Below are 18,295 nucleotides of genomic sequence, written 5' to 3'. Positions count from 1 at the left end.
ACTCTGGGCTTCCCTTATGAGTGGCAGGACCCAACCACTGAGCCATTACCTGCTGCCTCCCAAGGTACACGTTAGCAGGAAGCTGGGATAGATAGTGGAGTCAAGACTCGAACCCAAGCTCCCTGACATGGAATGCAGGCATCCCAAATAACGACTGAAGTGCTGTGCCTATAAGAACTTTTTATGTTGGTTTTAGGTTGGAAATTATAATTCTCCTTGCATTTGCACTTTCCCTACATTCTTGAAAACGGCCACAGTTACATGAATGAAACATCAAGTCAAAAATAATGATTCAACATAATTCATAGGAATGGCTGAGAGTCTAACCTTTTTGTGCTATTTATGCACAGGGATTGATGAGTCCTGCAGATTTTCTTAACACTGACTAGTTAGTTGCAGTGCCTAGTATGCAATATTGGGGGAGTGTAGATTTCATTTAATTTTTAAAATATTATTTGTTTATTTGAGAGGTATGGAGAAAGAGTGCTCCCATTTGCTGGTTCACTCCCCAAGGGTCCTGCATGAATGGGGCAAGGCTCGGAGCTGGGAATGCAATGTAGGTCTCTCATGGGAGCTGCAGAAATTCAATCACTTTAGCTGTTACTGCTGCCTCCCAAGGCCTGCACTAGCAGGAAACTGAAGTCAGGGGCTGGAACTAGGAACTGATCCTGTGTACGCTGATGGGGGACACAGGTGTGTTAATCACTAAACTTAATACTCACCCCTGAGTGTGTAATGTTAAGGTTAATTGACAAACACTTAATTCACGTGCAAGTTTTGCCTATCAAAGTCTGATTAATGTTAGCTACACTGTTCCATCCCCAGAACTGGAACAGCAATGGCATGAGGTAGTTTGGCTCTGAGTTTGATTAAGCAAAGCATTTTTTTTCCCTTCTGCTTCTTTTTTTTAATTATTTATTTGAAAGGCAGAGTTACACACAGAGAGAAGGAGAGGCAGAGAGAGAAAGAGAGGTCTTTCATCTGCTGGTTCACTCCCCAAGTGGCTGCAATGGCCAGAGCTGTGCCAGAAGCCAAGAGCCAGGAGCTTCTTCTGGGTCTCCCACATGGGTGCAGGGGCCCAAGGAGTTGGGCCATCTTCTACTACTTTCCCAGGCCATAGCAGAGAGCTGGATTGGAAGTGGAACAGCCCGGACAAGAACGGGCGCCAATATGGGATGCTGGCACTGCAGGCGGTGGCTTTAGCAGGCCTCTCCTTTCTGCTTCTTCATTAAAGTACATTTGAATGGAGTCAGCTCTGTCTTTTGCAGACAAGTGAGCAGGCAGGCTACTGTTTCTGCTTGTGCTCTCCACTTACCTTACTTTGCAGTAGTTTCCAACTCCAAGAGACCGCCTTTGTTCTCTGCCCAGGAACTGAGAAAAACCAAGGACAGGAAAAGTAGGTCCCCCTGTCAAACTTTCTTGGTGTCATTTTCTTAATGCTGACTATGTATCAGGACTTGCATGATTTTATAATTATAGCTATTTACTTGATCTTGGATAGGCGAGGTGGCTTGGGAGCTGAAGGGATGTTTTATGTCAAGCTTCTCTAACTTTGGTTGGCAATTATCTTCTGAATATTTAGGAGTGGTGACAGCCATCTCTTCATTCTTGAATATATTTCTGGCATTGTCAGAGCTTCAGTTCCGGCAAGGGATAGCTAATAAAACAATAGAGTGGGGATTTTTTTCTACAAAAAAAAAAAAAATCTGTAAGTGACAAAATATCTCACCAGGTCATTTTTCCTCCCCAATGTCTTGCATTGTATGTGTGCTTGGCACATGCACAAATTAGGTTTACAGAGTCTGTAAAACAATTCATCCTGCTCTGAATCTAATGCCAGTAATTTTTCAAGGAAGTCAGCAAAATGTAGACCAAGAATGAAAATACTGCCTTTATTTTTTAAACTCTTTTTTTTTTATTCAATCTGCTACTGAACTGTTACTAAGTCATTTACTCTTTACATTTAATTTTTAATTTTATGGTATCCTCCCCTCAAAATGAGGTTGAGTCCTAAATCCTTGTCCCCTAACATACCAGCTGCACAGTCACATAAGGAGTTTGTTTTAGTAAAAATGATTACTGGTATCTATAATAGAATTGTAATAACTCAATACTGTTTTATAAATTTTTGATTCACTCTGCATTTTTTATTTGACAGCTTGCCAAGTTCCAGTTTTTATCTGATCATCTTTGCATCAATAATACATGAGGCTGAGATCTTCTGAAAAGCAGATACTTTTTCGCCCCTCACTGAATGCTTTGCTTTTGCCAGCAAAAATATTGATTTGGATTTAATAATCTGCAGTCCTTTTGGTTTGATCACACTTAGCAGGAAATTCCAAAAAGAACCATGGCTACATATCCGCCAACATGGAATCAATTGCTTCTGTCTAATAAATGCAATCATTGAACACCTGATCCATCCTATTGCTTGCTAGATGTAATTGATTACAAGTTTGACACAGTGGAGATTAGAATGGCCACAAGTTTCCCTGTTCAGATCCTCTCAACCAAAAAGCTACAATGAAAATTCCCATGCTATGAAAAGATGTTTCTGATTGCAATTTTACATCACCTCCATCAACATATATTTTTTCAACACTCCACTCTCTTGTGATGGTAACAGTACTGCCATCTCAGCTGCTCTTGCTCCCAGCTGTTCTGTAAAAAATGACTCTGTGAACAACAGGCCCATCCCATCACCTTCCTCTAGCTTTGTTACAAATAATCAGCATCAGCAAAATGAACTTACTCAAGAACTTTAATAACGTATCTTCATCCATTGTCTTATTTTCTATCTCCATGGCAAGCAACCCAGGTTACCTTCTAAAAATCAGTTTTTCCATCTCAAACAAATGACAAAGTATTGATTAGTAATAGAATTTTGACTCAACAATTAAGTAATGGAATCAGATCTCTGGGGCTACAAAGTGGACATTGACATCTTTAAAAGCTCCTCAGGTCATTTCGACTTGCAGTTCAGGTTGCAACCCAGTGTTCTAGGCATGAAGCCCCGCTACTTCAAATGTAGCTGGCGGCCATCATCGTATGCTTGTTAAAAAGGCAGAAATTTCAGGTCTACTGATAAAGAATTTGCATTTTAGCAAAACACCAATGAATTGTACGCATATCAGAGTTTGAGAAGCATTGGTCTAAACTCCTATATTTCTTCAACAAATTTGTGGAGAAATGAAATGAAAAGATAAGTTAATTTTGGGTGCAAAAATGAAATTTATGACTAGTTTTTCATAATATGCATTTCCCACAAACCTTCTGAAAACCTCTCACATTACATAAGACGCTGTCAAGTTAGGCAAGCCAGTTACTAAATGGCTTGGCAGCTTCCAGTGTTTTTGGAGGAAGTGGGATTTAGGAGTGGAATTTGCCATCAGACAGTCCGAGGTTTGTACCCTGCTTATCTCAGCTACTAGTTGTGTGACTTTTAGTAAGTCTGTCTGAGTTCTAGGTTGCTTTTTTGTGAATGATACTAACAGCGCCTGCTGTCCTGAAGCCATAATGAAAATTGATGGGAGGATTGCATGAAATGCTTAAGACAATGCCAGATGCATTGCAAGCAAGCAATATTTTTTAGTAGTTAATACTAATATTAATAAAGTACTAGTCAGAGATTGTTATGATATGTCTAAATTTCGTTAATACTATCTCTATCTTCCTACTGAAGCCAATGGAAGTGCCTACTGAAGCCAACCCTACTGTCTCCCTTGCACTTTCAGCTCACACTTGATCCCATTCATCATTTACAGGAGGGACAACATGAAGGTTAATAGATGCCTAGACAAACAGTGCAGCAGTGAGCTCAATTTGAATGCCTTTCCTCGCTCCCAAGGCTGGGTGACTTCAGCTTAATTTTCTTTGGAAGCCACTTGTCATTGTGTGTAAAAGGACTCACAAAGCTGGCCTCCATGTGAGGCTAACTTTGTTCACCTAAATTTGGCCTGATTTGGAAAGCTTTCTTGGCTCATTCCCACCAAATCCAAACACGAATGGGAGATTTTATTAAAATGACTGGGGCTCTGCCTGCTCTGTGCTCTGAACTATTGAAAGGAGCCAAAAATGTCCCCTGGTGTCCATAGAAACATTGTTCTTATTTTTCAAAATTAATCCAGCTGAATTTGCAAGGCTGCTTCACCTCCATCAGAGCTGCAGACGGCCAGGACAAAGAGCTGTTTTGATGTTCCCAGCTGGGAACCCTGCCCTCAGCAAATACAGTTGATATAAATAAATGGTCTCTTGCCTGCCTACATTCATGCCCATCTGTTTGGAGGGCATGGTGCCCAATCAAAAGTTGCATCGATGTTTGCCACGGGCACCAGTGCCAAGGATCGACGATTTCATGGCAGCCTGCCTAAGGCTGTGAGTGCCATCTTTTCAGTCGTTGGTTCTCATCCTGGACCAGAATAGGAGCCCTGGCACCACATGCTTCCTTACTGTTGATCACACCTGTTGACAAGGCTGTGCCAAACCAGAAGAAGTGAGAGAGAAAGAAGACTGCTGTGTAGGAGCATCTTTGGGCTTCCAGGGCCTGGCAAGCCTACTAAGACAGATTCTAATTAAGTAGAGAAAAGCTCTGCCCGTGGATGGATGTTCTGTTGGGGCACAAGATTGGCAGGTCAAACTTTACTCACTTTATCGCAGGGGTGGAGGGCAAGCTGCTCCCAGCTGGCAATTCTGCCCCATCTAATATAGGAAATATAATAGAACACTAGTCTTTGATGACATGAGGAACCAAATAAACCTGGGAGAATGAATCATGCTCAACCCAGTGCAATATTTCCAGCCTCCCAATTTTTACCCTCCCACTGACAACAATAAGGCCTGATGTGCACAAGTCATGTGATGTAAGACCCAGGAACGGACTGTATTTTGCGTTGGTTGAACTTGAGACAGAAAATGAAGACATTTAGGAAGAAGCATTATGTGGAGATATTTTTATACTTATCAATGTAAGTTGCCTCTGATAAGCACAATCAGAAATAAATTCATGTACTCAAATGAACAGAAAGTGGCAAAGCATTCTTGCAGTAAAGGTAGTTACTTGGGGTTGAGCGTTTGACCCAGGGTTAAGATGCTGGTTCGTTTGTTTGCATCCCATCTCAGAGTGCCAGGGTTGGAGTCCTGGCACTGCTCTTGATTCCAGCCTCATGCTAATGTGCACTCGGGAAGGTAGCAGTAATGACTGAAGTAATTAGGTACCTGCAGTTCATATGGGAGACATAGCTTTAGCCTGATTCAGCCCTAGCCATTGTAGGCATTTAGGGAATGAACCAGCAGATGGGAGATATTCTGTGTGTGTGTGTCTATCTGACCGTGTGTGTGTCTCTCTCTCTCACACACAGAAAAATAAATGTTTCGAAAGACAGTAAATTACTAATCCCAGGATACTCTGTGGATCCTACAGGCCTATTAACAATGGTTTTAGCTATGGAAAACTATAGGCACAGCAGTCTTTTTAGGCATACTACCTTGTCCTGTAGAGGGAAATAGATTGAGAAACTGCTGGCTGAAATAATCAAAGTAACTTGTCTTATTTATACTTAAAAGGCATTCTGTTAGTCCGACATTTGGTTTTGATCCTAAACTCACATGCTTTATTTAATTTTGAATATGCTATCAAACCAAACTTGTGGCTAAATCTTTGTGGAAGGCTGGACAATGGTCTCCCAAGATGTCTAAGAGCTAATCCCTGGAAACTGGGAATTGCGTTGCTCTTGCATGGCAAAAGAGACTCTGTGGTTGTGATTCAGTAAGGATGTTGAGAGGAGGAGATTACCCTGGATTATCTGGGCAGGCCTGATGCTACCACAGGGGTTGCTATCAGAGTAGAAAGCACTGTGATGGGGCAGCAGGGTAAAGCATAAAGCAGCCACTAGAAGCTGAAAAGATGAAAGAAGTGAATTCTCCCATTAGAGCTTTCAAGAGGAAGCAGACTTGCTGACACCTTGACTTAAGCCTAATGAAACTGGATTTGAAGTTCTTGTAATTTCTTCCGAATTGTGACATAATAAATGTGATATATATATATATATATATATATATATATGTGGAAATTTCATTTTATTTGAAAAGCAGAGAGGCAGAGAGAAATCTTCCATCTGCTGATCCACCACACAAATGCCCACAGCCAAGACTGGGCCAGGCTGAAATCAAGAGTCTGGATCTCAATCCAAGTTTCCCACATGGGTGGTGGGTACTCGAGTACTTGAGCCATCACCTGCTGCCTTCTAGGGTGTGCATTAGCAGGAAGCTGGTATTAGAAGCAGAGCTGGGACTCTCACTCAGGCTTTCCCATATGGAATGCAGGTATCTTAAGCAGCATCTTAACTGCTGTATCAAATACCAACCCCGTTTTATTTTAAGCACTAAGTTTGTGTTTAATTTGTTATGACAGTAATAGGAAACCAACACAGCCTTTTTCCTCATATAGTAGATACAGGATAACCAAAAATGGGAGAGCCCCATGACCGTACAAAACTTGGAACATACTCCTATTTTTGTTTGGATCCAAAAGACCATGATAAAAAAAATGCAGTGATGGGCTGGCGCCACGGCTCACTAGGCTAATCCTCCCCCTGTGGCGCCGGCACACCGGGTTCTAGTCCCGGTCGGGGCGCTGGATTCTGTCCCGGTTGCCCCTCTTCCAGGCCAGCTCTCTCCTGTGGCCAGGGAGTGCAGTGGAGGATGGCCCAGGTGCTTGGGCCCTGCACCCCATGGGAGACCAGGAGAAGCACCTGGCTGCTGGCTTTGGATCAGCGTGGTGAGCTGGCTGCAGTGCGCCGGCCACGGCGGCCATTGGAGGGTGAACCAACAGCAAAAGGAAGACCTTTCTCTCTGTCTCTCTCTCACTGTCCACTCTGCCTGTCAAGAAAAATGCAGTGGTATTGTTTTTTCCTTATTGACATGTGTAAGAATAAACTTTTTAAAATTTCCCTATAAAATCTCTTCATTCAACTTTCAACGTTTAGACCAAAGTATGATTCAAATCCATGTAAGTACAGGTAATGCCAGCATCAGAATGCTTCATGGTAGACATTCCATTTCCAAGTACAGGTAACAGAGCAGCCTTTCAGATCTATGTTCAACTTATATGGATTTGTCCCTACTATGTGCCAACCACTGGTGATTACCTTTTGACATTTGGAATCTCTCCCCCAGCAACACAGTGGTATAACTGAGTAGATGCTGAACACACATACAGTGTCAAATAGCTGTTATTGTTGGAAGTTAATACTTAGTTTATTTTCTCAGGAGTTAACTAACACTGCAGGGCAGCTGCTATTGCTGAATGGTGTCAGCACGTGCTGGTCCATACACCCGTCCATCATTCCATACCAGCAGCTGGACCATTCACCCTGTGCCTGCCTGCAGGAGCCCTGGTCTGTAGAAAGCAGACACCAGGAGCAATTCAGACTTTACCTGTGCTTAAATTATGCTTCGCCAGGTTTAATATCTATATTACTTACAGCTTATGTTTCTTCTTCAATATGACATAAACTACACAAAGTAAACAATAAGCCTCATACACTAACTATGTACTTCAAAGTGACAAGTATCCTAAAAGGGGAAGAATTCTTAAGCCAACCTAGTTTACTTTTCTGTCAAAGAAATTAAACACTGAAAAGCTTTTAAATAAAAACGAGAATTTGCCCATTCTTCTATTGTTTATTTCTGTTGAATAAAATGAAATGACACATTCTATGCTGGTTGAATTTTATCCGTATTTCCTATCAATTGGTTTATTTGAACATTTATTTCAAGTTTTGGCATATTGAGAAAATTACCCATCATTTCCTAAAATTTAATAGTTGAACTTTATTCTTCCAAAGCTTTCTTTTAACAAGAAAATAAAATAAAAATATTTCTTGGTATAGTCCTTTTCTCAAAGCTATTTTCATTTTTTGCTTGTGATCTGAGTTTGTGATAATCTAATCCTCCATTACAATGATAGCCTCAATATTTGAGATGCCTGTCAGAGTGAAATGAAAGCATTTCTGCAGAAATTCAATAGAACACAGAAGAAAATACTCTTCATTCTTTCACTTATCAACATTTATTGAGCATGTAGTTGCTCTGTTATCCTTCATTTTTTGTTTGTTTTTTGTTTTTTTAATTCTTTCTCTTCTTTTCTCCTATGAAATTGCCACCATATTTCCGAAACTGAACCCAACGATTAATGAAATACAGCCACATCCTTAGGGATTTAGAGCTCAATAAACAATAACAATGCAGCGCAATGAGCTCTCTCATGGACGGGTGCAATAGGTGCAATTGAGGCATCAGAAGGAAAAGCCCATCTGTGCATGGGAGCGTCAGGGTAGGTTTTTCAGAGGAGGCAGTGCTTAAGCAGAGGATTCACTATGTGTTCACCAAGCATTAAGGTTTGAATATGTCCCCAGAAGTTCATGTCTGAATTTGCAATTTGGGGAGTGAACTAGTGGAAGGAAGAATCTTTCTCCCAGCTGATTAAGGTTGTTAGAAGCTTTCATCTCCTTGTTGGGGTATGACTGAGGACTCTAGGTTTGTTATGACTATTAAATGGAGGACATTGTCAGTTCCTGGGAACCACCCATAGTTCCTTGCCAAGTGGTCTTCTCCAATGTAGCCTCTTACTACATCAAGCCAATAAAAGGAATAGCTAACAAAGTCATGAAAGTGACATCTCATCACCTTGCTATATTACATTGTTTAGAATCAATTCACCAGTTTCACCTGCACTCAAGGTTAGAGAATTATGCAAAAGCAACAGCAACATGATGGTGATTGCCTTTGTGGTGGTTCCTCCTGGGTCTGTACACCACATAGGATAATAAGACAATTGGAGAACAGATAGATAAAGAGTGTGTATGGAATGAAAAATGGTTCTATATAGCTGGCATGGGATGAAGGAGTTAAGGAAGAAGGGCCTACGTACGACAAGTCCAGGAAGATAATTATTGCTAACATTTATATAATACTCCATACCAAAGTACTTTGTATCAAATTGTGAAGTTCTTTCAGAGCCCTCCATGAGACAGATATTATCTCCACTAGAATGTGAGGAAAAAGAGCTCAGCAAAATAAGATAGCTGCACTAAGACTACAAAACTTGTAAATGGAGCAGGTGGATTCAAATTGTCCAGTTTGGATTCTGTCCCTAACCATAATGCCATCCTGCCCCTTAGAGGAAGTATTCAGATCCATGAGGAAGACTATGAAGGGTTTTGCTAATGAATTTGTATTTGCTCTGAAAGGCAGTGAGGAAACATTGGAAGAGTTTGAGTTAGGGGTTTAGGTACTCAAACTGGCACACTGCCAGCACCATAGAGAGCACATCAGGGCCACAAATGTTGGTACCTGTGAGGTGAGATAAGTTACTTGAAGAATGCAGAGTCTGTGTGGTTATGGAGAAAAGCACAGACATGAGATATTTGAAGCATGTACATCATCTAAGCCAGTGATTGATTATGAAATCTGGGAATGAGCACAGCAGTGGAATTGAGGAAAAGGTCTAGGTTATGTGTCTAGGATAATTTCCTGGCTCCTGGTCTATATGCTCCAATGTGTGATGGAGCAGGAAACTCATTCATGGAGCTCCAGATTACTAGGGATGGGGAGTCAGGAATTATGCTCATGTTCATGCTGCCTCTTTGGCCCCAGCACAATGCTGCCCATGGTTCTAAATGTAAACATTTGCATCTTTGCTCAGTACAAATCAATTACTATTCTGAGAATGTCACTGATATAAGCTATGCAATCCTCATAAAAGCCCTTTGAGATAGGTATTATTATTATCTGTATTTTATAAAAAAGGCAACTGAGGCACAGCATAGTTATGTAAGTTGTCTAAACTTACACACTTAGTATCACAGCCAGGGTGTGAACTCAGGTAGATTCTTTCCAGCGTTCATGAGCTTATTTCTCACACTATGTCACATCCAAAAAGAAGGAAGAAAGGAGGAAAGGAGGAAAGGAGGAAAGGAGGAAGGAAGGAAGGAAGGAAGGAAGGAAGGAAGGAAGGAAGGAAGGAAGGGAAGGTGGGAGGGAGGGAAGGAAGGAGGGAGGGAGAGAGGGGAGGAAGGGAAAGAAGGAAGGAAGGGAGGGAGGGAGGAGAGAAGGAGGAAGGGAGGGAGAAAGGGAGGGAGGGAGAGGGAGAGAGTACCCAATAATATTTAAAATTTTATTTATTTGAAAGGTGGAAAGAAAAACAGAGATCTCTCTTCCACTGCTTCACTCCTCAAACACCTGCAACAGCCAGGATTAGGCCAGGCCAAAGCCAAGAGCCAGGAACTGAAACAGCTTACCCACATGAGAGGCAGGGACCGAAGTACTTTAGACATCACCTGCTGCCTCACAGGTGCACACTAACAGGAAGCTGGAATGGAGAGTGTAACGAAGACTTGAACACAGGGCCTGTGATATGGGATGTGGCGTCCCAAGCAGTGCCATGCCCACCCTCAATATTTTTAAATGTTGTTATGTGACTTCTCCAAAGTAGTATGACTGTGATTTGATAAAACTACCAATATGCTTAATGGCCTTTGTTTAAGTCTCCACTATCACATTTGGGAAATTAGATTCTAAGGATGTGCTGAAATGTCTTCAAGGAAAGTATCCTACTATTCTTGAGCCAGGCAAGCATGAGGACTGAGTTCTGTTCTTGACTCTTCCATTGTCTCTTGTATAGTACCATTTTTGGTACTAATGTGTCTTGTGTAATGACCATTTCTGGAATTAACTATTGTCTAATGTATGTCTCATTTTTAATTTTCAAACTGTTTTTTACTACATAATCTCCTTTACAATTGAGATCAACTCAAAAAGGGATATTGGTCTTATTGCCATTTTATAGATCTATGGACATTGAGGCAGAGGAGAAAGATCAAATTGAATCTGGAAGTTCCATTGAAAGACTTAACACTCATTCTTCCTTGTTGTAATTATCTCAAATGGTTTAGACTGTTTGCTTCCTTGTCTGGAATAATGGGGACCAGTGAGAATGCCAGACCCTGGACTGATCCTATATTTGACATAATAGCAATCATTTCTTCCTTTCTTTTTTTCTGTTTTTTTTTTTTAATTTTTTTTCAGAAACCTTTTATTGAAGGTATACAAACTTCATGCATTTCATAAATACAAATTTAGGAATGTAGTGATTCTTCCCACCAGGGAAACAACAAGGATATGAGAACATGGGACTACATTAAAAACTAAAAAGACATAGGAAAGTAAAACAACTGGCACTAAGGATTAACTAGTGAACCGGCCATCAGAGTGCAATCTAAAGAGCCTACTTATTGAATAAATAAGGTAAGGACAAAAAGTCAGGGGAACAGACGGTGACTGCCGCGCTGGCTCAGTCCTCGCCGCATGAGCACTGCCTACCTCTGTCACTCTGACCTCTTACTCACTCACCAATTCAAAATACATTTAGGAAAATTACCCTCATCAGCAGTGTGGCTTTCAAGCCACTCTATAGTTAAAGTTTTTGTTTTCTTCTTCAGAATTCACCCCTATTCTTCTTCCTTAATCTATATCAGTTATCTCATTTTCTCCCATTATTTGAAATTCATATTTTTTCTATTCTTTCCCCTAGAGATATTACCCCTTAAAAAACAGGATAACTTATTTATCTTTTCCCCTTGCTCTGGTTTGCTTGCCCTTGCCCTGTCTCCTACATGACCCCTACTTCCCTTCCATTAGACTGGTCTCACCTACTCCTTCGTTAAGAAGCAGATCAGGAGTCTGATAGGCCCTGCCTCATCCTATTCTCTCCTTGGCAATCCCTCCCCCCTGAGAATTGTCTAAACTTGGTAATTGGCTAAGCTTTAGTGAAAATGAGGGCTAGCACTTCCGTGGCGATGTTCCAAACAATTGTGATGTCCTTGTTGTGAGCAGGCTCTCTCTTTTGTATTCTTGACATGCATACTTTGATGGAGCAAGCTGTCCTGTTGGAGTGCTTCACATGCAAGGAAGAGAAATCGGCCACCAGTCAACAGTGGGGAACCGAGTACCTCAGCCCACAAGTGCACCACAACAAATACTCTGCCAACAACCACAAAAGCTTGAAAGAGGATTTATCCCCTGTAGAGCTCTCAGATGAGACCGCATACCTTGGCTAATGCTTGGGTTGCAGCATTGCAAGAAACCAGGAAGTAGGACATAGCTTAGCTCTGCCTATATTTTGACCCACAGAAATAATGTGATACTGTTTAAGTATGTGTGTTGTTCTAGCCAGAATTTTGTGGGAATTTGTTATGCAGCAGTAGATGACTAACATACGTCCCTGATAGGCAGCTTTCCCATACCCTAAACACCTTTCCTTTATACAGCCATCTGTACTGTACTGTCCAATTCATGGACTTAAAACACAGTATCCTAATTAGGTTTGTCTTTGTTTTCTGTTACTCACTCAGCTCCATGAGGTCAGTGATCTGATTTGTCTCCTAGCACAGCATCTGAGTCCGCAATGATTGAGAGTTAAGTAATGAACATGTATCCAATAGCCCTCTCTGCTCCCCAGCCAATGCCCTGAAACTGGTACCATTTAGAACAAGAGATGATTTGGCTCCAACTACCTCAGGTAACTGCTCCAATTCTTTCTACGCCCCAGCATTCTTCACTCCCTTGAACAATGTATCCATAGAAGAAATGGGAAAGGCAGATTTTAAACACATTGCCTTCTTTAATCTTCGCGGTTAATCTTCCAAATGAGGTATCAGGGTCCAGTGTACTTAAGGGCACTTGTGTCTTGTGTTGAGTTGTGCAGCTGCAAGTAGCAGAGTTAACATTAGTGTCCAAGTATGTCCAATTTTTGATCCCATGCAAATCTCTGTGATAGTTATGCCTTAGGTTCCCTACACAGTAGGATCCTGTCCAAGTGAAAATGATGACAAAGAGAATGCTCACCAAAATCCTTACCAAGTTCCTATCAGGTGACAGGTGTTATTCTAAACCCTTTCATTGTACTTACTCACAAAACTCACAAAAACTACAAGGGGCAGGTGTTATTATTATCTCCATTTTACAGAAAAGATAATTGAGACAAAGAAATTTAAATAACTTGCCCATGTTTGCACACCTGAAAAGTGGCAGAGGACTGATGCTACTCAGATGGACTCAGATTAGAATCAACCTGGCTTTGAGAGACACAGTATGCGGAGTAGAATGACAGCTCACTGCTCCCATGCATTTAATCTTGGCTTTCAAAAATAAAATTAATCCATTTCTCTTTTGTTAATGAGCATCAATTTTTCTCTGGAGAGCAGACCCCTCCTGGTGTGGCTCCTCATTGCAATGTAGGGGCTCTAATTAAATCTATGCAAAGCACACACAAAAAGGAAATAATGAGAATCTGGAATTCAGAAAGACACAACTCTGATAGCTGCCCTGAAAACAATCTGGCCAGATTTTGTCCCTTCTTTTTAGCATCCTATGCCTGTGAGCAATGGGAAGGAAATGCAAAACATAAATTATTTTTTTTTTGCGAGAAGAAAGCTGAACTGTAATATTTTCTCAAGCAGGGTGGGGAAAGCAGTGCATTATGTTAGCCTCCAATTCATTTGTTGAGAAGAATTTAGGAATTTAATTTTACCTTTTTTTAATCAGTTGTCATTAACACAGAAAATTAAATGCAAGACTTACAATAAAAGAGCAGCTCTCACCCTGCCCCTCAGAAGCTACCCCTTTAATGCCTTTTTAGCTATTTTTCTTGATATTGATATTGATATTTCCAGATAATATTATTTCACTTTTGGGCATCGTTCTGATAAAGGATTTATCATTGGCATTTTAATATCAAGTTAACATTTGCTTTTCAAGCATTTCCTCAAGAATAAAGAAAAGAAGGCAAAGGGTTAATAGTTCCTCCACCAAAAAGAGAACATGCATGTTTATACAAAGCTTCCTGAGATAGATAGGCTAGGTAAAGAGAATAGCTATATGAGACAGTGTAAGAGCAGGAACTGAGTAGATAGGAAAAATACCTGTCACCACTTTGGAATAAAATATGCAAATAAAAGCAAGCTTGAGGTGCCATTTAAAATTTAATAGATTTACAAAAAGAAATTTCAGTGAAACATCCAATGCTGGTGTGGTTGCTGTAAATTGAAACATGAATTTTTCTAAAATAATACCTTTGAAAAATCATTATGATAATATGTACCAAGTAACATAAAAATGGTCATAGCCATTGATCAAATAGTCTAGCTCTGGAATCATCATAAGGAAATAGTAAAACATAAGCCAAAAACCATTTATGCCAGTATGTTCATGTAGCATTAATTATGAGAAAGAATGAGAATGGATATAAGAAAGAGAGTAGATAGATAGATGATAGATGGTTGATAGAGAACTAGTTTAAGCAGTGTTTAAATAAATACACATCATTAGATTAATATTCAGTTATTAAAAATGATAATAATGAAAGCTATATAAAAATGTGAAAACTGATTTTCTGTTAACTGAACAAAGCTAAGCACAAAATGGATTTTTTATCCATATATAAACACATAGGAGGGGTAGTAACAATGCAAAGAACATAGGTGACAGAACGGTAGGGCCTGATTCCAGTTTAGGTCCTTCATTGATGAGCTGTGTCCTTGAGCCATAAAAACAATAGTCTGAGCCTCACTTGTTGCCACTATAAAATTAGAAGAAATTATCAACCTTCTAGTGTTGATGTAAACATTAGGGAAATACATAATTAGCAACTAATATAGCACCCTACATATTGGAGTAAATGCTCAATAGATGGGTACAATTATTGCTAACATATAGACCAAAACCAGAAGGCAAAATTCAGGAGAGTGGGAGAGGTGTGATAAGGAGATAGAACTATATGCCATTTTGTCCCTTAAAATTTATACATGTATATAAAGTGTTGATATATATAGTCTTCTGAAAGTTGGTGGAACTGCATATTATGGAAACATTATGCATGGACTTCAAATTTTTTTGCACCAAACTAAATTATCTTTTAATTCCATTTTCCATGAACTTTTTGAAGTAACCTTCTGTGGATGTGCTTGTGTGTGTGTGTGTGTGTGTGTCTGTATGGGGCTATGTTAAGGGGATAGAATGATGGATGCTGTTTTATCTCAATATGTAAGAAATATACATGTACAAATACATAGGTAAATATGTATAATACAAGATATATATACTATAATATAAATTACATACATTTATACTGTTTGTAAATATATAAAATTGATGAGTAATTACACTCACATACATACATATACACGTGGACAATATATATCCTGAAGCATTTTAATTCAACATAATTATACAATGTCTTTGTCAGCAGGTAAATGTCTCCGAAGGTGTCACAAAGAAAAAAAGCTTGGAGTGCAGAGAAAGCAAGGTTGGGAGCCTGGGTCTGTTACACTTCTGTTGTCTTTTTATTGTCCTTGGCTCTGTCAGCTCTTTGTTCTCCTGTGGACAATTGCTGCTGGAACTGGTGCATTCCTGCTAAATGGCATTTTAACCCCAGTATTCCCACAACTTTATGCTATTTCCTTAACAGACATTTGCATGGCAGATGGCGCAAATGGCCTAGCAAATATATACTGGGTCAATGTTAAAAAACTGCCAGATTGATGGCTTTGTTGGCTGTGTGCCTCCGAACAGCCACTGACTGGAAATTGCACAGAGGCTCAATTTTCCAGAGCAACTTGTGAGCTTTCTGTCCCTCCCTTGCTATGGGTGATCAGTAGGACAGGTGAAGATGGGGCCAGTCTGATTGGCTTCACTTTTAAATAGACATTGATATGGGCAGATGGGTTGGCACACAGTGTGCTGAACTGGGAGCAAAACCTGCCTATTTCTAATCCTGCCTGCATCAGATTTGTCAGGGTTGGAAGCCAAAATCTTAACCTGTTCATTTCCATCGTGTTCCTTGGAGTAATACTTCAAGGAGTGTCATGAAGACTGATACAGAATTATAGCAGAACATTTAAACAAAGTGGTTGAAGAAAACTTATTTACTAAACACTTCCCAGTCTCTAACTGTTCTAGGGAAAAAGAAACCACTGGCGTGACTTTTCTTTACCTGTTCCTTGTCCCTCAGGACTCCCGTCTCTGTAGCACAATGTTTACATTCATAAGCTTCTCAACCAGACTTTCATAAGCTCCTTAACAATGGGGGAAAAATCTCACAGATCTTTGTTTTCTTCTTAGCGCTTTGTTGGAACCCTCACCCATGCTACTTAGTGCCTAGTAAATATTTGCAAAACTAGTACCGCCGGCATGATTCATAATGCTATTCAATAGCCATTCCAGTCCTTAGCAAAACTTCTGCCCTGGCCCACCTTGACCACAGCCCTCCTGTATCAATATTGGAGTATCAATAAATAGCTGTGAACAGGACATGCTAAGGAGATAAGGTTCTACCCGGACCTCTCCTTACCTTCTACATTACAATCCTCACATCTATGGTCTTGGATTTTCCTATCCTAATGGTCCTGAGTCCACTTCTAGAGCCCAAATGGGCCTCTTTCTTTTTTTTTTTTTTTTTTTTTTTTTTTTTTTTGACAGGCAGAGTGGACAGTGAGAGAGAGAGACAGAGAGAAAGGTCTTCCTTTGCCGTTGGTTCACCCTCCAATGGCCGCCGCTGCAGCCGGCGCACCGCGCTGATCCTGGCAGGAGCCAGGAGCCAGGTGCTTTTCCTGGTCTCCCATGGGGTGCAGGGCCCAAGCACCTGGGCCATCCTCCACTGCACTCCCTGGCCATAGCAGAGAGCTGGCCTGGAAGAGGGGCAACCGGGACAGAATCCGGCGCCCCAACCGGGACTAGAACCCGGTGTGCCGGCGCCGCAAGGTGGAGGATTAGCCTATTGAGCCACGGCGCCGGCTCACCAAATGGGCCTCTTTCAAGGGAAGACCCTCTTCCCATTTCTCTCGAGGGAAGACTATGGTGCTAACGTTTGCAGCCATAGACTTCAAGGGAGGCCGAAAGGTTGCTGTTTCCATGGGAGAAAGGGCAGATGTAGAGCTCAAGTCTGGGAATGTGAGCCAGGAGTGCACAATCTGTCTGATGTCCCTTCAGTGCAGGATGGGCTGCAGGTTCCAAAAGAGGATGGGTGTGTAGCAAGCTATGTGCTGATGAACCCTGTGCAGCTGTGTTCAGGAACTGTACTCTGATGAACCGAGGGTTCTAATTGTGGACTTGGCCTTCCGTGTTCCAGGCCAAGGGAGGACTATATGAGAGGGTATGTTTTTCAATGTAGACATAGCTTTTGAATATGTGGGCATAAAGTAGATGGGCTTCCATTTATACTCTTACTCCTGTATCCCACAAATTGTAAGGGCAGATTGATGTCAATGAATTCAACTTACAAAATAGTTGAGATTGGCTTCTTGGCCTTTGGGCTAAGATCAAGTGTAGTATCTGTTCTTATCAGTTTAAAATAGTGTTGGGATACAGAAGATGATACCAATCCCTACATTTTATCAATTTATTCAACCTTCCTATGTATCTTTATATGTAGGAAATGACAGCAAAGCGGAGGAGGAAACTCTTCTATGTATATCACACCAGGGAGACTTTCCTTATATAAGCCTGAAGCCATATCTTGACTTTTTTCAATATTGATAGGTGCTGGTTCAGTTAGAGAGGCATCTGAATTATAGAGTACTTTGAAAAACAACGTGCTTTTAGTACATGTAATCACCAACACAGTTCACCCACTAAGTATTTCCTAAGTTGAAGTCCTATGGGCCTCCTTTACTAAAAAGAAAATTAGCTCATTAATGGCTCTGAATGAAGTGAGGTGAAACGGTTCTTACAGCACTTGAAAATATTTTCTGAAACAGCCTAACGTTTCAACTGTATTCTTGAATATGACTAATTTGCTTCGGTCATTCACCCCCTGACCTTTTGTTTTCCAAGAGAAGGTGAATGTCAGTCTAGTCTAGGTAAGAGTGATCACCAATTCCAAAATGAGCAGGGCCCAGCTGGCAAGGCTCAGTGGTACTGATTGTCAGCTGTAAATGTGACAGTTCAGGTAAGATTCCAGACCCAGTGTCAAGTGTCTAATCTTTCCTTTAGGAGGAAACGTTTAGTAGAGATCATCAAGATAATGATTATTACAATTTATAGAAACATTTTATTGTTCTTTTTCAAATGATTTTTAAAAATCCCTCTATAAGCAGGAAGAAATTAAATTCAGAGGGGAAAACAAGAGCTTTATAGACCATCTGCTCAGACTTTCAAATTTAAATTTTATACATAAGAGCACATTAGCTGTGGGGAAAAGATGCACTCACATTTTGTAGCTGTCTGAGCAATGGAGAAATTT

General features: G+C 40.7%; 1 pseudogene; it reads left to right on the top strand.

The window, feature by feature from the left end:
• Nucleotides 1-17,346: 17,346 nt before the first annotated feature.
• Nucleotides 17,347-17,517, top strand: LOC127491256 (U2 spliceosomal RNA; annotated as a pseudogene).
• The last annotated feature ends 778 nt before the right edge of the window (nt 17,518-18,295 follow it).

Source organism: Oryctolagus cuniculus, chromosome 11 (assembly GCF_964237555.1).
Source record: "Oryctolagus cuniculus chromosome 11, mOryCun1.1, whole genome shotgun sequence".
Lineage (NCBI taxonomy): Eukaryota > Metazoa > Chordata > Mammalia > Lagomorpha > Leporidae > Oryctolagus > Oryctolagus cuniculus.
The sequence above is the reverse complement of the archived record's forward strand: the minus strand, read 5'-3'. Positions and strand labels throughout refer to the sequence as shown.